General features: G+C 43.5%; 1 long non-coding RNA gene and 1 pseudogene across 1 annotated transcript; both read left to right on the forward strand.

Moving 5' to 3' along the window:
* Positions 1 to 503: 503 nt before the first annotated feature.
* On the forward strand, positions 504 to 3,880 carry LOC144238409 (uncharacterized). Its single transcript, XR_013337105.1, has 3 exons — positions 504 to 1,015; positions 1,890 to 2,050; positions 3,703 to 3,880. It is a non-coding gene; the product is annotated as an uncharacterized LOC144238409 (long non-coding RNA).
* A 6,415-nt stretch (positions 3,881 to 10,295) lies between these two features.
* On the forward strand, positions 10,296 to 11,299 carry LOC144238427 (mesoderm-specific transcript homolog protein-like; annotated as a pseudogene).
* Positions 11,300 to 18,918: the final 7,619 nt, after the last annotated feature.

Raw genomic sequence — 18,918 nt, forward strand, 5'->3', positions numbered from 1 at the left:
GCTGCGGTGTGAGGACTAAGCGATATCCTCGCCCAGCGCTGGACTCTGTCTTTCCCACCCGCTCCGCGCCTTCCCGACGCGACCCTCCGGGCCGCGCATTTTGTGAGCGGGATGCGGGAGAGACTGGGGACCCTCGAAAAGGGCCCCTCTCCCTCTATGGCACGTTAGCGGAGTGGGAGAGGCCCCGTTCCAGGCCCCCGCGCTCCCCACCGAGAGCCGGAGGAGCGGAGCGGAGCGGAGGCGGTGCCCTTGCCCAGGTCCTAGAAGGCAGGCGGCAGGCGGAGAGCGGTGCCTCCTTAAGCAGCGCTAGCGGCTCTCAGTCTCCTCCCCCGGGCGCTCCTGCGCTCCGTCTCCAGCAGCGGCCTAGCCGGGCTCCTCCCCACCTCCCCCCACCCCCTCGCCCTTCCCCACGCTGCTCCGCTGTCTCCTTCCGCTCGCAGCCCCGCTCACCTGCTCTGACCGCTGGAGGGGTGCCCTTACCTACGCGCCCGTGTGGTGCTGGACAGCCAGCCTCGGTGCCTGCAGTCCCGAGAGCTCCCGGCTCGGCGATTTCCCCCGCAGGGCTAGCGCCCGGGGACTGGAAATTCGGAAAGATCCCGTCACGCCCCTGCCGAGAGACCCTCACCTCCTCCCACCCGATTGGAGGCCACCTGGCCTCCGTTGGAACTCAGCTCCTCGCCTGCATGCCCGCCTCCAAAGTGTGACCTACTTTTTAAAAACCATTAACACTCACGGGAAAACCGGATCCCAAATTTCGATAACCATTTTTCTTTGAAATACTATTCTATTGCATCACTGCTCAAAAGCTTGAAAGGTCAATGGCCACTTTCAGTTGAAGCAGGGGCTAAGGGGAAGTTGGGCGAGGAAGAGGGAGGAGGCGTGGGGGAGGCGCGGCTTACAAACCTTGCCTGGTGCCCCCCCCTGCTGGCCCTAGGAGGAAACGTAAACCAGCTTCCTGCCTTATGGGCCAGGCAGGAGTCCGGAATGATTCTCTCCACAATTTTCCTGCTTTTGAGTAAGTAACTATGCAAATGATAGGCAGGTGCCAGGAAGGGGACAGGGGGCGGGGAGTGGGCATTTCCAGGCTAACAAATGGCTTTGTCAACAATAGAGTGGTGTGCATAGAATCATGTTTTTTAGAGTCTAACACGTGGAGGGCAGAGCTAATTCAACCCAAGTTCAAAAACTCTATATAGCTGAATAACTTGGCCCAGTCATTTACTTATCTTTGGGCCCTTGGCCTTTTCTATAAAATGTAGGGACTGGACTCCTGTGCTGCCTCAGGGACTGGGATGAATGAACAAATCAGGTTCATGTAGAGTTTGTGTGTCCCCTGAGGCCCAGAGGACCTTTAAGAACCGCTACACCTCAACATGGATGGACCTTGAGGGTGTTATGCTGAGCGAAATAAGTCAGGCAGAGAAGGACAAATATCATATGTTTGCACGTATAGGAGGATTAGGAGGAACTTGACGGAGGAACAAGGGGGAGAAGAAGGGCGGAAATGGTGGGGGAAAGGGAGAGAAGCAAACCATGAGAGACTCTTGAATGCTGACAAAAACTGAGGACTGATGGATGTGGGGGGAGGGGGGGATGGGCATGGAGGAGGACACTTGTGGGGATGAGCACTGAGTGTTATGTGGAAACTAATTTGACAATAAACTATTAAAAAAAAAAAAAAAGAACCGCTACACCTACTAAGGTTCACTGTGTCCTAAATTATTCCGTTTGGCTTCTTATCCCTTTGCAGAGAATCCCAGACGAAGGACGTACCCACTGATCTGTAGTTTAAAAGATTTTCAATTTTTTACCAAGATAAATTTCTATTTGTCCGTTGAAATGAATCTGCCAGCAACCTTCCGTAATGTAACTTTCCTGTTGCCTCCTAGCACATGCTGTTCCCTCTTCCTGGGATGCCCTTCACCAGAACGGGTGTGTGGCCAGCTCTCATTCTTCAGCTCCCAGCTCAAAGTCACCTCCACAAGACATTGTCCACAGTGGCTTCCAGTAAGCACAATGCCAGCTGCAGAACACTAAATATTGTAGCAAAGTAAGACTTTCGACTTTTGTTTCTGAAATGTTTCCCAGAGATCCCAGCATTTTGTCAGCCTTTTTAAAGTCCCCAAGAAACGCATATGGGAGGGCCTCTTAGGAAAATATTTATGGGATCATGTTAAGTGAGAAAAAAGCAGAATGTGAAACTGTATCTATGCTATGGTTACAACATTATAACATTATGTATGCCTGTGGGCAAAAACAGAAGGAAATGTGGAGAAATGAAAGCAGCTGTTTTTAGGGTAGCGGGATATGGGTGAATTTTTAAACCTGAGTTTCTTTAATACTGTTCCAGTATTTTTGATACGGTCATCGTTTTCCAAAGCTGCATGTGGGTCAGTGTCTTCGGTGATTTCAAGAGTGTAGAGTGTAGTTGGTAATACTTATGACTCTGGTCCTGATGGACCTTTCTCGAACCTCCAGAGCTGCCACTCACTACTGCATTTCAGATGTCTAGTGGGCACTCCCCAGGTTGGCGTATCCCAAACTGAGACCCGATAATTTCTTAAAACAACCCCGTTTAAGATAAAAACAAAAGCGGTTCCTCCCTCATTTTCTCCCATCTCTGAGAAATGTCATTTCTAGTCTTCTGCTGCTCTGGCTAAAAGCCTTCAAGTCCTCCTTGACTGCGGTCTCTCTCACACCCCACATCCCAGGTGTTGGCCAATCCTTTGACTCTGATTTCACAACAAACCCAGAAGTGAAGCCCTTGCCACATTTCCACCACACGCCAGTCCAAGCCAGGCTTACAGTCTCTGCCTGGCTTACTGCTGCAGCCTCTTCCTGGTACCTTTGTCCCTGCGACACTCTTCCTGACAGAGCAGTGACACTGATCCTGTTTAAACCAAGTCATGGCCTCTCCCTCCTCGGCTCCAGTCCAAATGGCTGCATCACACCAGAGTGAAAGACAAAATCTGAGTGGTCACTCACAGCACCCTACACGGTCGGGTTCCATTTACCTCCCTGAGCTCATCCCCTCCTGTGCTGTCCCTCCACTCCAGGCACACTGGGCTCCTTGCTGCCTACTGCCCTCACTGCTTCCTCAGCACCTTCCCCTCACCCACCACGCTTCTCCTTCAGATATCTGCATGGTTTGCTCCCTTCCTTCCACGGACCTTCATTCAGTGCCGCCGTCTCAGGGAGACCTTGCCTGACCGCCCTAATCAGAATCGACCCACCTCCACACACATTTCTCTCTCTTCCCTGCTCTGGTTTTCTCCTTAACACTGATCACTGTCTAACCTAGTTGTATTTTATTCATTGGCCTGGCTTCCTGTCTCTCTCCTTCACTAGAATGTAAGTTTCATGAGGCTGTGCACTTGTATTTGCATTCTTTACAGCTGTATCTCAGCACCTCTGATAGTCCCTAGCACGTAGCAGGCATTCCCCGCAAGTGTTGAATGAGTCAGTGGATGGATGGGTGGTGCTTTAGCAGCGTAGCTTTACGGTTAAACTTCCCAGGCATGAATCCTCACTCTGCCGCCACTTGCCACATGGGTGATCGTTGGCAAAGTATTTATCCTCTTACAGAAATGATACTGGAACTTACCTTAGAGAGCGGTGGGGAGAACTAAATGAGATCATCCGTATCTCATATCTATATCCCTGTGTCTCTCTAAATCTATATCTCCCATCCATTCTGTTCAGTGGGGCAGGTGCATGGCTGCAATGCTGAAGTGTCGTTCTACTTGAGGGGAGAAGGGAGAAGTGTCGTTCTACTGCTTCTGTGGCCTGCACTGAGGAATGGCCAGGGCCTGAAAATCTCTATGCGCCAAAGTCAAACTGGATGTTCTTGGTTTGCAATGCAGATGCTCTAATACTGCCACACTGAGTTGTTTTTGTTGTTGTTTTGCCTGTTTGCAGAGAGTATTTTAATTTTTTTTTAGGGGTGGGGGAGCTATATGATAATTGTTGGCTTTTATGTCTGGAGTCCCTGTGGGCAGAAGGTACTTTTTTTTTTTTTTTTAAATTTTTTTTAATGTTTTATTTATTTCTAGGAGAGAGAGAGAGAGAGACAGCGTGAGCAGGGGAGGGTCAGAGAGAGAGGGAGTCACAGACTGAAATAGGCTCCAGGCTCTGAGCTGGCAGTCAGCACAGAGCCCGACGTGGGGCTCGAACCCACGAACCGCGAGATCATGACCTAAGCGAAAGTCGGACGCTTAACCGACTAAGCCACCCAGGCGCCCCTAGCAGAAGGTACTTTTAATTGGCCACTATCCCTTCCTTTCAAAGTTTGCCATCTCACCACCACCACCATCGTCAGATACACACCCCCTTCACGAATCCCTGTGATTCTGGAACCCACCTCTCTGGAGAGCATGTGACCCGGGTTAGTTAACAGAAATATCTCGTTTCCCTGGACACAGCGGTTTCTCCAGTATCACAGCCCAAGCAGATTATTGTTTTAGGATTTGATGTACGTGCTGCAAGAGGAGCGATCCCCCCCACTTTCCGAGATAATGAGCAGTGATGACCATGGGAGCCAAATCCTCTCCCACCTAGAAGGAGCCCATCAAAGAACAGAAGCAACAGAGAAGGCAGAGCTCAGGCTAGCATGGGAGGAAGAGGGCCCTGAGCTCTGAATCTAGTCTGCCTGAGGCTGTACCACCCTTGGACTCAGATGCAGAAGTCAACACACTGACGTTTCCCTACCTGGTTTGATTTGGGTTCTGTAACTTGTCATCAAAGACACTCTCGCGGGGCATAGGGAGTTGGATAGGAAAGAGTCCATGGGAGGGAGTGGAATAGAGAGTTTAGAAGATACAGAGCAGAACTATCTTCTATATGATGAGCATCTCTTACTTCTCCCCCAGTGCTACTCAATCCCAATTCCTTTTACGAGGTCCTGCTTCTTCCATCCCCACGATGCAGACTACTCCTTGGTGTCCTGGCTGGCCTCAGTGCTCTGAGTTAGAGATTCCAGAATGGGGAAGCTGGGAAGATGGCTTTCCCCTAGACTTCTGGGACCCAGGAGCATGCGAGATGGCCATGCCCTTGGTCTTTCTACTCATAGAAGTTGAGAGGAGTCATATTCTAGGATAGTCATTGTGAATATAAAACCATAGGTCTCTCAGAAATTCTAGTAAAATCTATAGACCAGAGTTCCCAAACCACCTGCCAATGAGCCATTTTTGATCCCTCAGAGTGTCACCGTTGGTGTGCCAAGATTCCTTTTAAAAACATGTGAATTGAGTTAAAATTCTAGAGATTTCTCCCCAAAGTGATCCAGAATTCTGCTTTCTCTTAACCATCCCTAAACTCTTGTCAACACTGGATTCCATTCCCGAGGGGGCAGCGATCATCTGAAGCAGAGTGGTGACGGCCCCTGTGGAAGGCACATTCATTCGCCACAGTCCTCACCAGCCCCTACGGTCTCCGACACTGAGCATGACTTGCCGTGTGTCGTCACGCCTGCAGTGTTTTTCTTATGGTGGAGAAATATTTCTGGACCCAAGTCTCTACCAGAAGCAGGGAAATAAAAGATCGAAAAGACTGGATATTTCAAGATAGCTGGGAGAGAACTTATTTCACTCTCCTAAGCAAATAAAGTGTGGCTGGGTTCTCATACCTGACCTATTTCATCTTCTGTATTCCTACATGGCCCAGGCATTTGTGGACAGGTTCCCTCCAAGACATTCTCTGCAGAAAAATCTTCTGGAAGCACAGATTTGGGGGATCTGTTGACAACCTGAAGCCCAACTTTGAATCTCAAGGGACCTCTTGACCTGAGGCGAGAATGCTATCCTGAGGCTGGAGAGCCTCCCTGGAAGTACTTCTCTAGAGATAAAAGTGTGCCTTCAGCCCTGTATGGGCCTCGCTCTATTGGAATGGGCTGTAGAGCCAGAGGACCATCAATCACAAGACTTCAGTGCTAAAAGGACATCATTTCACTGGTGCAGAATGACTTCCTTGTCTTCTTCTCCCTCACGATGTTCTAAACCTCTGGCCTCCTTGTTTCTCAAACACACGAGCCTGCCTGAAGGCCTTTGTACTTGCTCCTTCCCCGCTAGTCTCACGGCATCACTCCCTCGCTTTGCTTGGGTCTTTGCTCAGAGAGGCCTCCCCTTTCTTATCAATGACCATTCCTTTCTCCTGCTTTATTCTTCATCTCAGCAGCTACTGCTACCTGACATGATAATGGTTTTTATTTGTCATTTGTTTAATCTCTCTCTCTCTCTCTCATCAAAATATAGCAGGGATTTTGTCTATTATGATCACTATTCTATCCTCAGTGCCTCAAGAAACTCCTGGCCTGTAGTAGATACCCAATATAAAGCTCTTGAATGAATGAATGAATGAATGAATGAATGAATGAATGAATTGAATGCATCTACAAGTAAGGAAACAAATGCTTTTAACCACCTTTCTGCCTGGATCCCTTGACTTCTCAGCTTCCCCAGCTAGATGTGCTGCTCACTTTAATCTACGGCTTAGCCTTCAGACTCTGGTCTGCTACCAAGAAGAAATGGGCTGTTTTAGAATCTCTCCTTAATCTCCTGGAGCCTGACCTCACAACTATGGTACCTAGTAGACAGTCTGTGACTCACCCACCTAACAGAGATTCATGAGAACTTAAATGCTCTAGGCCTTGCAGACAATATAATTCAGCCCACTCTTAAGGGGGGGGGGGGTCTGTGAAGTGAGAGAGAGACACCACTGACGTTTCTAACAAAGGGTTAGAAGTCATGGAGAAACGCAGACTGGTTTTGCAAACAGCTGGAGAGCACCACTGCAACCACCTTGAGAAGTCCAGAAAGGCTTCATGGGAGAGGGGATCTTGATCAAGCCCCTTAACTTTTCTGGACTCTTGTTCTCTCAAAAGAAAAACATTTGGATCTGATGAGCAGTTATGTTTCCTTCTCATTCAAATCACCTTCTGAACCCTGTTCCACAACCTGCCAAAGAGCAACTGATGGTGGTGTTATACATAAGCCGGGGCAGCTTCTAGGTATGTTTGATTTTCCAGACAAGTTCACAAAGGTCAAGGCCTGGTGTGATGATGTGGTAAGCAGAGCAGTGAGAAGAAATACCTATTAGTAAATAACAAACTGCACTCCTGGCTTAGTCATGGAATTCTGAGAAGCAGCAGCACCCAGTGAACTAGCCTGGAGCTTGGCAATCGTGGAGGAGACTAACTTTAACCTAAGGCATGTGGCAGGGCTACTAAAGGCAAGCTCTGAACAGCACGCCACCTTGAGTCACAGGACAACCACGTACACTCCACACTGGAAGGCCAGCTGATTATATCTACAGGCCTTTTCTGCTAACCTAGCACGTTAAAATTATAGTGGTCATGCCCTGATGTAACAGAAAGCAATATGATATCACCAGTTTGCCTGTATATAATGGCTTAAATCTCCCTTCACCAATGTACAGAGCATATACCTGATTTTATTCTCATAACACTTGGATGGTAGTAGGAATAAAATGCCTAGTTTATGTGTAAATAAATTAAGCCAAAGTAGATCGAGTAGGTTATTCTGTACTTGTAAACAAATTGTCCTTAGGAAAACAGTATATGAACAAAGAAAACATCTTTAAGTGGAAAAGTAGCTTGGAGGGTAAGTTGCTTTTTTTCCATTCTTTTTTCTTTTTTTTTTAATTTGAGAGAGAGACAGACAGACAGAACACTAGCAGGGAAGAGGGGCAGAAAAAGAGAATCCCAAGCAGGCTCTAAACCCAGCACAGAGCCCGAAGCGGGGCTCAGTCCCACAACCCTGGGATCATGACCTGGGCTGAAATCAAGAGTCAGCTGCTCAACTCACTGACTCACCCAGGAGCCTCAGGTAAGATGCTTTTTACATAGGTCATTAAAATCACTGAAAGTACCTATTCCAACAAATGTGGCTATAATATTTTCAAAGGTTATTTACAACATTTGAACAAAAGAAGGGATCAAAGTTGAGGGGGAAAGTTAGGCTCCTTTGTTTTGTTTTAAAATATTCCCAATGAACCATTCATCTGTTGATGGACACTTAGGCTCTTTCCATGTGAGACTCTTGAATGCTGACAAAAACTGAGGACTGATGGATGTGGGGGGAGGGGGGGATGGGCATGGAGGAGGACACTTGTGGGGATGAGCACTGAGTGTTATGTGGAAACTAATTTGACAATAAACTATTTTAAAAAATATAATAATAAAAAACATTTAAAAAAATAAATAAATAAAATAAATGAGTAAACACACACACAAAAAAATAACAATCAAAAAAAAAAATTCCCAATGAAGAAATTATTACATTTCAGTATGTGCCAACAATTCTAAAATAAACATAAAAGTAAAGTCTTATTTCTTATAAAACACATTTTAAAAATCTATTTAGAAATAACTCTGTGAACATCATGCTGGTAAATCCTGCCATTTTTCCCTTTGGCTTTTCCATTGTTTTTGAGGAAATTTTAATTTCAAGTTCTCCCTTTCTCCCCCCCCCCTTTTATTTCTTCCCTCTTTTATTTTTAAATGTTTATTTATTTAGTTTGAGGGAGAGAGAAAGAGCACACACGGGAGGGGCAGAGAGAGAGAGTCCCAAGCAGACTCCATGCTCTCAGTGCAGAGTCGGATGTGGGGCTTGAACTTACGACCTGAGTTGAAATCAAGAGTTGGGCACTTAACCCATTGAGCCACCCAGGTGCCCCACCCCTCCCATTTTTAACACCAATACTTAAAAGAGGCAAAGTTGCCTGACAAAGTCATTAGGCAAATCCTTATCTTTCACCACATAGTATTTTTAGCCCAAAGTCTATCATGCCTTCTGTTTTGCCAGGATCACCTGGTTTCCCCCACCACATGCTCATTGTCTACCAGATTAATTATATTGTAATCTGTTGATTCCAGCCATTAAATGGACAAAAATAAAGATGGCATAATAAAGATAGCATAGTAAATAAAGATGGTATGAATAAATACATATCACTGATAGCAACTGGGAAATCAGAAAACAGTTATAATATGACAATGTCTCACACAAAGATGACCACTACAAAGGAATAAAACACCAAACACCAAATCTTACCCAAAAGAAATAGATAATCTGTATAGCCCTATTTTTATAAAGAAATAGATTCCAGATTGAGAAAGCTTCACTGGTGAATGTTGCCAAACACTTAAGAAATAACGTCCATTCTTCACTAAATTTTCCCAGAAAAATAGAAGTGGGAACATTTCACAGTTTATTCCAGGAGGCCAGAATGTTCTAGATACCAAAACAAAAACAAAACAGGTAAGACAGAAAAAACTATAGACCAATATCTCTCAAAAGCACAATCACAAAATACTGGCAAATTGAATCCAGAAATATATAAAGAGGATAATATATGAACGACCCATTTGGATATATTCCAGGAAGGTGAGGTTGATTCAACGTTCAAAATCAGTCAGTAATTCACAATCTCAACAGATTAAAGAGTAAAATCATGTAATTATATTAATACATGTTTTAAAAAGCATTTCTAAAATTCAACATCCATCCATCATTTAAAATTTTTCAGCAAACTAGGAATAGAAGGGAACTTCCTCAATATGACAAACCTTGTCTGCAACAGCAGCAACAACAGCAGCCAACATCATTGTAATGGTGAAAGATTGAAGGCTTTCCCCCAAAGATTGGGAAGAAAGCAAGAACGTCCATTTGTACAGCTTCTTTTCACCATTGTATTAGAGGTACTGGCTGTGCTTTAAGACAAAAAAATAAATAAAAGTATATAAAGCGTAAAGGAAGAAGTAAAAATGTCTTTAATTGCAAACAGCATAATCATCGACACAGAAAATTCTAAGGAATCAGAAATACAAATAGTTACTACAACAAATATGTGAGTTTAGCTAGGTTTCAGGATACAAGGTCAGTACAAAAAATAAGTTGCTTTTCTATTTACTAGCAACAAACTACTGGAAATTGAAAATGTTAGTAATATCTACAATAGATTTAAAAACATGAAATACTGATAAATTTAATCAGATATGTGCAAGAGGTGTACATGTAGAATTTTTGAGTGCTGAGAAAAATTAAGGAAACTTAAATGAAGAGACAGACTATGTTCATGGATGGGAAGGGTCAATATATTAAGATGTCATTCTCCCTAAATTGATCTATAGATACAACACAATCTTAAACAAAACCTCAACAGCCTTTCTCCTTGTGTTATGTAAATCAACAAACTGATTCTAAAATGTATTTGGAACACATGCACAAGCGTTTTCTCCAAACATGGAGTCTTATAGCCCAGGTCTTACCTGAATCGGGATGAGGGAGTGGTGGGTTCAGGTGGGGCTATTGGCTGTGCTACTTCTTGCAGCCTATCTGCATATCCTGCCCTTCCCCGACCCACACCGTCCACCCCCCACCCCCAGCTTCTGCTCTTTACTCCTGGAAGTCTTCAGGCAAATTTTTCACCTACGAGGGATTGCACATCTTCTACCAATACTCTGTGGCTGTTGTTGGAAGTCCTGAGGTAGTTGTGCTTTTTATGTGGCTTCCAACATCCAACTATGATTGGTAGAGGATTTGGGAAACCCTAAGGTTTCATCGAGCTATTGCCCTTGATTTCGTGGGCTTTGGCTTCAGTAACAAACTGACACCACATTACTATTCCACTTTTGAGCAGGCCAGCTTTGTGGAGGCACTTTTACGGTAGCTGGGGTTCCAGAATGACAGGATCAACCTTTTGTCTCATGATTCTGGAGATATCATTGCTCAAGAGCTGCTCTGTAGGTTCAAGCAGGATCGATCTGGTCGGCTTACCTTAAAGTCTCTGTCTGTCAAATGGAAGGTATATTTCCTGAGACTCATCATCCTCTCCTTCTCCAAAAGCTTCTCAAAGATGGAGGCATGCTGTCACCCATCCTCACACGACTGATGAACTTCTTTGTATTCTCTCGAAGTCTCACCCCAGTCTTTGGGCTGTACACCTGCCCCTCTAAGAGTGAGCCACGGGACATGTGGGCAGGGATCTGCAACAGTGAAGGAAGCCTAGTTGCCGACAGTCTCTTACAGTACGTCAACCAGAGGAAGAAGTTTAGAAGCTGCTGGGTGGGAGCTCTGGTTTCTGTAACTGTTCCCCTTCATTTTATCTATGGACCATTGGATCCCATAAGTTCCTATCCAGAGTTTTCAGAGCTGTACAGGAACACTGTGGACCACAGTGTTGATTCTAGATGAGCACATTAGCCACTATCCACAGCTAGAGGATCCCACGGGCTTCTTGGATGCATACATGGGCTTCACCAACTCCTTCTGAGCTGGAAAGAGTAGCCTGTATTACCACCCCTACTCCCTTATCTGTTGTGTATCCCACTTAGAAAGAAATGCTCAAAAGAAGTCCTGGCCACCAGACACTCTTCTCACCAGACAGAAGTCCACCTGACTCGTTGGTGATCAGCATACAGTAAAAAGCCCACAGAATGTCTGGCTATGGATGACCCTAACAGTCCATCTCCCATTCTTCTAACATCTGAGCGGGTGTACGGACTTACCTGCGTCTTTGTGCCGTTAGGAAATTCTGATGAGTGCTACTACTCACAGATACAGAGAGACAGGGAGACGTTCTTAAAAGTCTTTTTAACATTTCTGTGGACTTTGTTGAAATATTTAGAAATGCTCATTTCTGGCCCATCCTCGATTGGAATCCTATGGTAAAGAATGAGGAGAGGATGTCTCCTTATGTGTCTTCGAATGGCTTCAAGGTACATGCTTTTGTAACTTCTCTAAGCAACACAGCTTAGTGAGAGTGAGTCTCCCTTGTCATAGCTTTGTATTTCGTTTCATCAGGTACTTTTAATTATAGGCATTTTGTTGACATAGGTTTGGGTTTGAATATGCAGTATTCTAAGTTTTTTTTTTTTTGAGAGAGAGAGGGTGAGAGAGAGAGAGAGAGATCACAAGCAGGGGAGGGGCAGAGAAAGAGACAGACAGACAGACAGACAGACAGAATCAGAAGCAGGCTCCAGGCTCTGAGCTGTCAGCACAGAGCCTGATGCGGGGCTTGAACTCGCGAGCTGTGAGATCATGACCTGAGACGAAATCAGACACTTAACTGACTGAGCCACCCAGGCGCCCCCTAAGTATACTTTAAGACTATGATTTACCTGCATGTATTATATGTATTTTATAAGGATACTTAACCAGCAGATACTCTGGTAGTGAACCTTATTCAATAGGTTTAATTTCTGAATAAACTGAATTAAATACAAACTATTTACAGAATTTCCTAAAATCAGGATGTTAAGGACCAGTAGCATCTGTGCCAGAGATTTACTGTTAGTAACTAATTCTAACAGCAGATAACAGTCTGACTCTTCATACTTCAGTGCTTAGAAACACATCCCTCCTGAGCTGGAGAGGAGGGCATCGTTTTATAGTCCAAGTTACCGTGCTGAATGTACATGGATTTCTTTTATGATGATGACTTAACTTCTCTTTGGTTGTCCCAGAGAGGCTTCCTCTTGTAGCTCAGTAATCCCTGTATTTTACACACAGGAAGGTTCCAGAAACTTTTAGAACAAATTCTGAAAAGCCTATGAGCAAATTGTGCTGAATACTTTTTTTTTTTTAAAGCCACAGCTTCATTGTCTTAGTCAAAAACAGGATGATGGAGTGATTATTTCAAATTCTTTTTTTTATTAGCAACTTCAAGTATAACAACTGAAACTGGAATAAGTGTTTATTGGGGTGCCTGGGGGGCTCAGTTGGTTAAGAATCCAACTTTAGCTCAGGTCATGATCTCGCAGTTTGTGTGTTCAAGCTCCACACTGGGCTCTGTGCTGACAGCTTAGCGTCTGGAGCCTGCTTCAGATTCTGTGTGTCTCTCTCTCTGTTCCTCCCCCTCTTGCACTCTGTCTCTCTCTCTCTCTGTCGAAAATAAATAAACATTTAAAAAATTTAAGTGTTATTTTTATTGATAAAATGACTTTTGGCAAAAAATAAAGAAATAAAATGTATTTGGAGATGCAAAGGGCCTAGGAAATTATTCTAGATTATTCTAGAAAAAGACTAATAAAGGTAGAGGATTCACTCTAATTTGAAGATTTATTTCAAAGCTATAGTAATCATGACAGAGTAGTACTGGTCTAAAGACAGACATACAGATCAAGGGAACAGACTAGAGAGTCCAGAAATAGATCCACCAAAATGAAGTCAACTGATTTTAGACAAAACTGCCCAGGTAATTCAGTGAAAAAAGGATAGTTTTTCAACAAATGGTGCTGAAACAATCGGACATCCATACACCAAAAGAAACACATCTTGACCCTTACTTCATACTGTACACAGACATAAATTTTAAATCAAATATAAGAGACAAAACTTGAAGACTTCTGAGAAAACAAAGGAGAAAATCTTGTTACCTTGGATCAGGCAAATGTTTCCTTTTTTAAATTTTAATTATTTATTTATTTTTAAATTTACATCCAGTTTAGTTAGCATATAGTGCAACATTGATTTCAGGAGTAATTTCTTAATGCCCCTTCCCCATTTTGCCCATACGCCCCCCACAACCCCTCCAGTAACCCTCAGTTTGTTCTCTATATTTAAGAGTTTCTTATGTTTTGTCCCCCTCCCTGTTTTTATATTATCTTTGCTTCCCTTCCCTTATGGTCATCTGTTTTGTATCTTAAAGTCCTCATATGAGTGAATGATATTTGACATATGATATTTCTCTTTCTCTGACTGACTTCACTTAGCCTGATACCCTCTAGTTCTATCCACGTAGTTGCAAGTGGCAAAATTTCATTCTTTTTTATTGCTGAGTAATACTCCATTGAGTGTGTATATATATATACCACATCTTCTTTATCCACTCATCTGTGGATAGACATTTGGGCTCTTTCCATACTTTGGCTATTGTTGATAGTGCTGTTTCTTACATAGGACACACACATTACAAACCATAAGAAAATATGGATACACTGGACTTGACATCAAAATGAAGACTTTCTGCTCTTCAAAAGATAATGACATGTGAATAAAATTCAATAAAGCTGTTATAAAAAAGATAATGTTAACAAAAAATTTAAAAGCCACAAGACTTGGAGAATTATTAGAAAATTCTATATCTGCTAAGGAACTTGTATCGAGACTACTTAGAAAAAACCTTCACAGCTCGGTAAGAATATAAAAGCCAACTAAAAAGTGGTCAAAATATTTAAACAGACGCTTTCATCACAGAATATATATAAATGACACATTAGTTCATTAAAAGATGCTAATTTGAATTTAGAGAAAGCTAAATTAAAACATGATAAAATACCATTGCACACACACTAGAATGTCTAAAATTTTAAAGATTGACATTACCAAACACTGGCAGGCATACAAAGCAACTGAAACTCTCACATTACTGGTGAGAATGGAACACGGTAAAACCACTTTAAAACAGTTCAGTGGCGAGGCACCTGGGTGGCTCAGTCGGTTAAGCGTCTGCCTTTTGATCTCAGCTCAGGTCATGGTCTCATCGTTCCTGAGATTGAGGCCCTAGTGGGGCTCTGTGCTAGCAGCCCGAGGCCTACTTGGGATTCTCTCTCTCTCTCTGCCCATCCCCCATTTGTTCTCTCTCTTTCTCTCTCTCTTTCTCTCTCCCTCAAATAAACTTTAAAAATAAAAATAAAACAGCTTAGTGGTTTCTTATAAAATCAAACATGCACTTACTGTGGTTAGCAGCACTACCACCCCCAGGTATTTATGCAAGAGGAGCTGATTTTGCATGTTCGCTCAAAGGCCTGTACATGAATGCTTATAATAATCTTCTTCATAATAGCTAAAGACTGGCAACAGCCCAGATGTTCACCAACAGGTAAACAGAGTAAAAAATCGTGCTATATCCAGACCATAGAACAACAGTCACCAAAAAAAAAAAAAAAAAAAAAAAAAAGCAAACTACTGACATATGCAACAGTATGAATTAGTCCTGAAAGCAGTATGTTAAATATGAGGAGCCAGACACAAAAGGCTACATGTTATAGAATTCCATTGAAGTGACTTTCTGGAAAACAGATCAGATGTTGCCAGGAAATGGGAGCAGGTGAGGAGACTGACTGCAAAGGAGCATGAGGGGGACTTTTGGAGTTGGTAGCAAGGTTTTACATCTTGATTAAGGCAGCAGTTACACGACTATCCAATTGACAGAACTCACCGAACAATACATTCTTAACGGGGTAAATTTTATTTTATGTAAATTATTCCCCAGTGTGTCTGACTCTTAGAAAGGTAAAACTAAAAAAATAATGAACTTGGAGAAGAACAAAGGAAGAGAAAAAGCTGAAATCTTGTATTACTCAGTCTAAGAAGTCAGTGTGCATGGAAGATTCCATCATGGAAGAACCTTCCTTCCCTCTAATCCACATTTTGGCATTTGTACAGTCCTTACCCTACGAAGACAAATAAGAGAGGTAAGGGTGATTTTTTTTCTTAATTCCCACAACTTAAAGGTCTAGGCACATGCCCATCCTTCACCTTAATTCAGGTCATTGAAGAAAGAAAATAGTTCAAGGTCAGTGAAATTACAGATAAGAAAAGATAAGATTTACCTTTAGTATAAAAACAGGTTTAAAAATAGCACTCTTGGGGCACCTGGGTGGCTCAGTTGGTTAAGCATTCGACTTTGGCTCAGGTCATGATCTCATGGTTTGTGGGTTTGAGCCCTGTGTCGGGCTCTGTGCTGACAGCTAGCTCAGAGCCTGGAGCCTGTATTGGATTCTGTGTCTCCCTCTCTCTCTGACCCTCCCCCGCTCATGCTGTCTCTCTCTCTCTCTCTCTCTTTCTCTCTCTCAGAAATAAATAAAAACATTAAAAAAATAAAAATAGCGCCTTGGGGCTCCTGAGTGGCTTAGTCACTTAAGCTTGCAGCTCTTGATTTTGGCTCAGGTCATGATCTCCTGGTTTACAAGATGGAGTCCCGAGTCAGGCTTGGGATCCTTTCTCTCCCTCTCTCTCTGTCCCTCCCTTGCTTGTGCTCTCATTCTCTCTCAAAACAGATAAATAAATAAACATTTAAAAAATTAGCACTCTCACTAGATCTTAAATGTTATCACCATAAAAAAGAAATAATAGTATGGGATGGGGTAATAATCATGTTGCCATATATAAATGTATCAAATCAACACGTCACATACCCTAAACTTACACAATGTTATATGTTCATTATATCTCAATTTTTAAAAATAAAAATAAATCAAAAAACAAAAACAGCACTCTTACATTCTCCCAGATAGGCTGAAGTGGTTTACACACATTCGTTCTTAGCTCATGATAGTTCTGCGAGTGGGCAGAGAGGCAGGTAGAGCAAGGTGCTGTGAAGACAGAATGGCTTCCTCCCAGGGAGAGGGCGCCTGGATTTACATGTTGCCGGGATCACTCTGATGGTCATGGTGGGAAAGATGAATTGGATCAGGGCAAAGCGAGATAGATGGTCATGATTGTTGAAATTATCCCTTGACAGATGATCAGGCCCCTCACTTGGGATCATTAGAGATAACAGAATTAGGGGCAGCAACCCAATGAGCCTTGGACATTGGTTGAATGTGAGGGGTGCTGGAGAAAGTGGCTTTGGGGCGTCACGCCAATGTTTCTGATTTGGTGGGGGATGTGACACCAAAAGAACCAGGGAAGCAGGGCCAAAGGGCATGCTTGGGAAGTGTTCCCCTGTGACGCTTGTCCATGTTGATCTGGGCATTTCATCTTGGCATTTCTCATAAGTCCTAACAAGGTGACCAGCAGAGAAAAGATGTTCCATAAATGTTTGCAGAATTGATTGAGGTGAGGAGGTTGTACTTGAGCTGGCAGCTCATATCTGGCAGAGAAGAGAGGGCAGACCAGATAAACTCTCATAAACACTGTGTACCTACACCAGGCTTACGGGCAGGGACACGGCGCTAAAAACACGCTCCGGCAAAGCTGCTTGAAGGCCATTAGGAAGGGGCTCCCTCCTCTCAGAACAGCTCCAGAAAGATTTTTATTTATGATCCAATTTATTTCCAGGAGCCAATCTCTAGACACAACCCTAGAATCCCCTTTACTGATAGTAGCTTGTCCTGTGCAGACCTGTGACCTGTGACTTTCCACTTCACTTTCCCCTAAAAGGACTCCACATGCTGTCTCCCCCCTCCTTCTAGCGGCTCTCTCTTGTGTTCATCTCATGTGACTTTCCAGGACAGCTCCTGGGGTGAGGACACAGCACTGTGAATCATGCAGGTGCCCCCGGTGAGGTTGTTCACTCTGCATGGGAGTGTCTTTTGTGGTCACCTCCATGCTGTGGTCCTGTGCTTCTGGAAGTCAGAACCTGGTCTAGATAAAAGGAAAGTGGAATGTCTCCAATTCAGTCCTCATGGAACAGGAAACAGAGGCATGGAGAACCGGAACTCCATCCTCAGGGCTGTATCTGTCCTTCTCTGAATAACTTCCAGAGCCCAAGCCCCATCCAGGGGCCAAGGACCATAAGCAAGTTACTTAACTTCTCTGTGTCTCTGTTCCTCATTTCTTTCTTTTTTTAAAATATAATTTATTGTCAGATTGGTTTCCATACAATACCCAGTGCTCATCCCAACAAGTGCCCTCTTCAATTCAGTTTCCTCATTTCTAAAATGGAAATCATTCTCTCTCACAAAACTGTTGTGGGAGGTAAATGAGATTGTATACGTGAGGGTGCTTTCTTTATAAATTGTAAAGCTTGAGCCAAAAAGTCACAGCACCTGACAAATAGTATGTGCTCAATAAATGGTTATGTGTTTGTTTTTGTCTTAGCTTTCTGAAAAGCAGCGGGATGGTAGTCTCACCCGCTAAACTGCTTTTGGCTTTATTTTTAATTCTAGGAGCCCTCCAGCTGTTCTTCCTTAGACACTCCTAGGTGTTACATTTAAACACCCGGCACGGCAATTCTGCCCTAAACACTTTTCCACTGCATCACTGTGACGGTTGATCTCATAGGCCGACATTACTGGGAGGAGAAATGCCCAGATACCTGATAAAACATTATTTCCTGGTGTGTCTGTGAGCGTTTCTGGAAGGGAGTAGCATGGGTAGACTGAGTGAAGATCACCCTCCCCGATGTGGGTGGGCATTGTCCAATCTGTCAAGGGCCTAAATAGAACAGAAGAGCAGAGAAGGGAGAATTTGTTCTGTGCCAGAGCTGGGACATCCATCTTCTCCTGCCCTCAGATATCACACTCCTGGTTCTCAACTCAGGCTGGGACTTAGACCATTGTGTGCCCCAACCCCCTTCCTCAGGCCATTGGATTTGAACTGAATTACACCACTAGCTTTCCTAATTCTCCAGCTTATAGATAGCAGATAATGGAACTTCTCAGCCTCCATAATTATATTGATAGCTACATATCTATATCTTAGATATAATAAATATTATATATATAATATATATATAATATATAATATATATATTATATATATGTATATATATNTCTCTATTAGTTTTGTTTCTCAGGAGAACCCTGGCTAGTATAATCACCTTACATCATATTGGAATCTTCAGGCAGGAGCTTCCTGATCGATTTTTCCAAGCAATCTTACTTTTGGGGGGAAGAGCTACCGTTTGAATGTCAGTCTCCTACTGATTTCAGTGGATCAGCTCACGTCTCATAGGAACTTTCACCCACACTTTCCTCTCTTCCTCCAAATGCAAGTTTGTAATCAGTGCTGTTGTGTCCTGTCCAGATTCCCACTGGGCAGGTCTACAGCCCATGACTACTGCAAATATGGGCTGCCACAGGCTTACAGCTGCACCCTTCCCTTGCAGAGTTGCCCTTGACCCATGGGAGCCAACTTGCCCAGAAATATTTGGGTAATTATTCTACCCTTGGGGCAGCCCATAGTCAATGGCTAGCTGATGTAGGGCATGAAAGTTCAAGCCCTTACCTCAAGC

This window comes from Crocuta crocuta, unplaced genomic scaffold (genome assembly GCF_008692635.1).
Source record: "Crocuta crocuta isolate KB4526 unplaced genomic scaffold, BGI_CrCroc_1.0 scaffold216, whole genome shotgun sequence".
Lineage (NCBI taxonomy): Eukaryota > Metazoa > Chordata > Mammalia > Carnivora > Hyaenidae > Crocuta > Crocuta crocuta.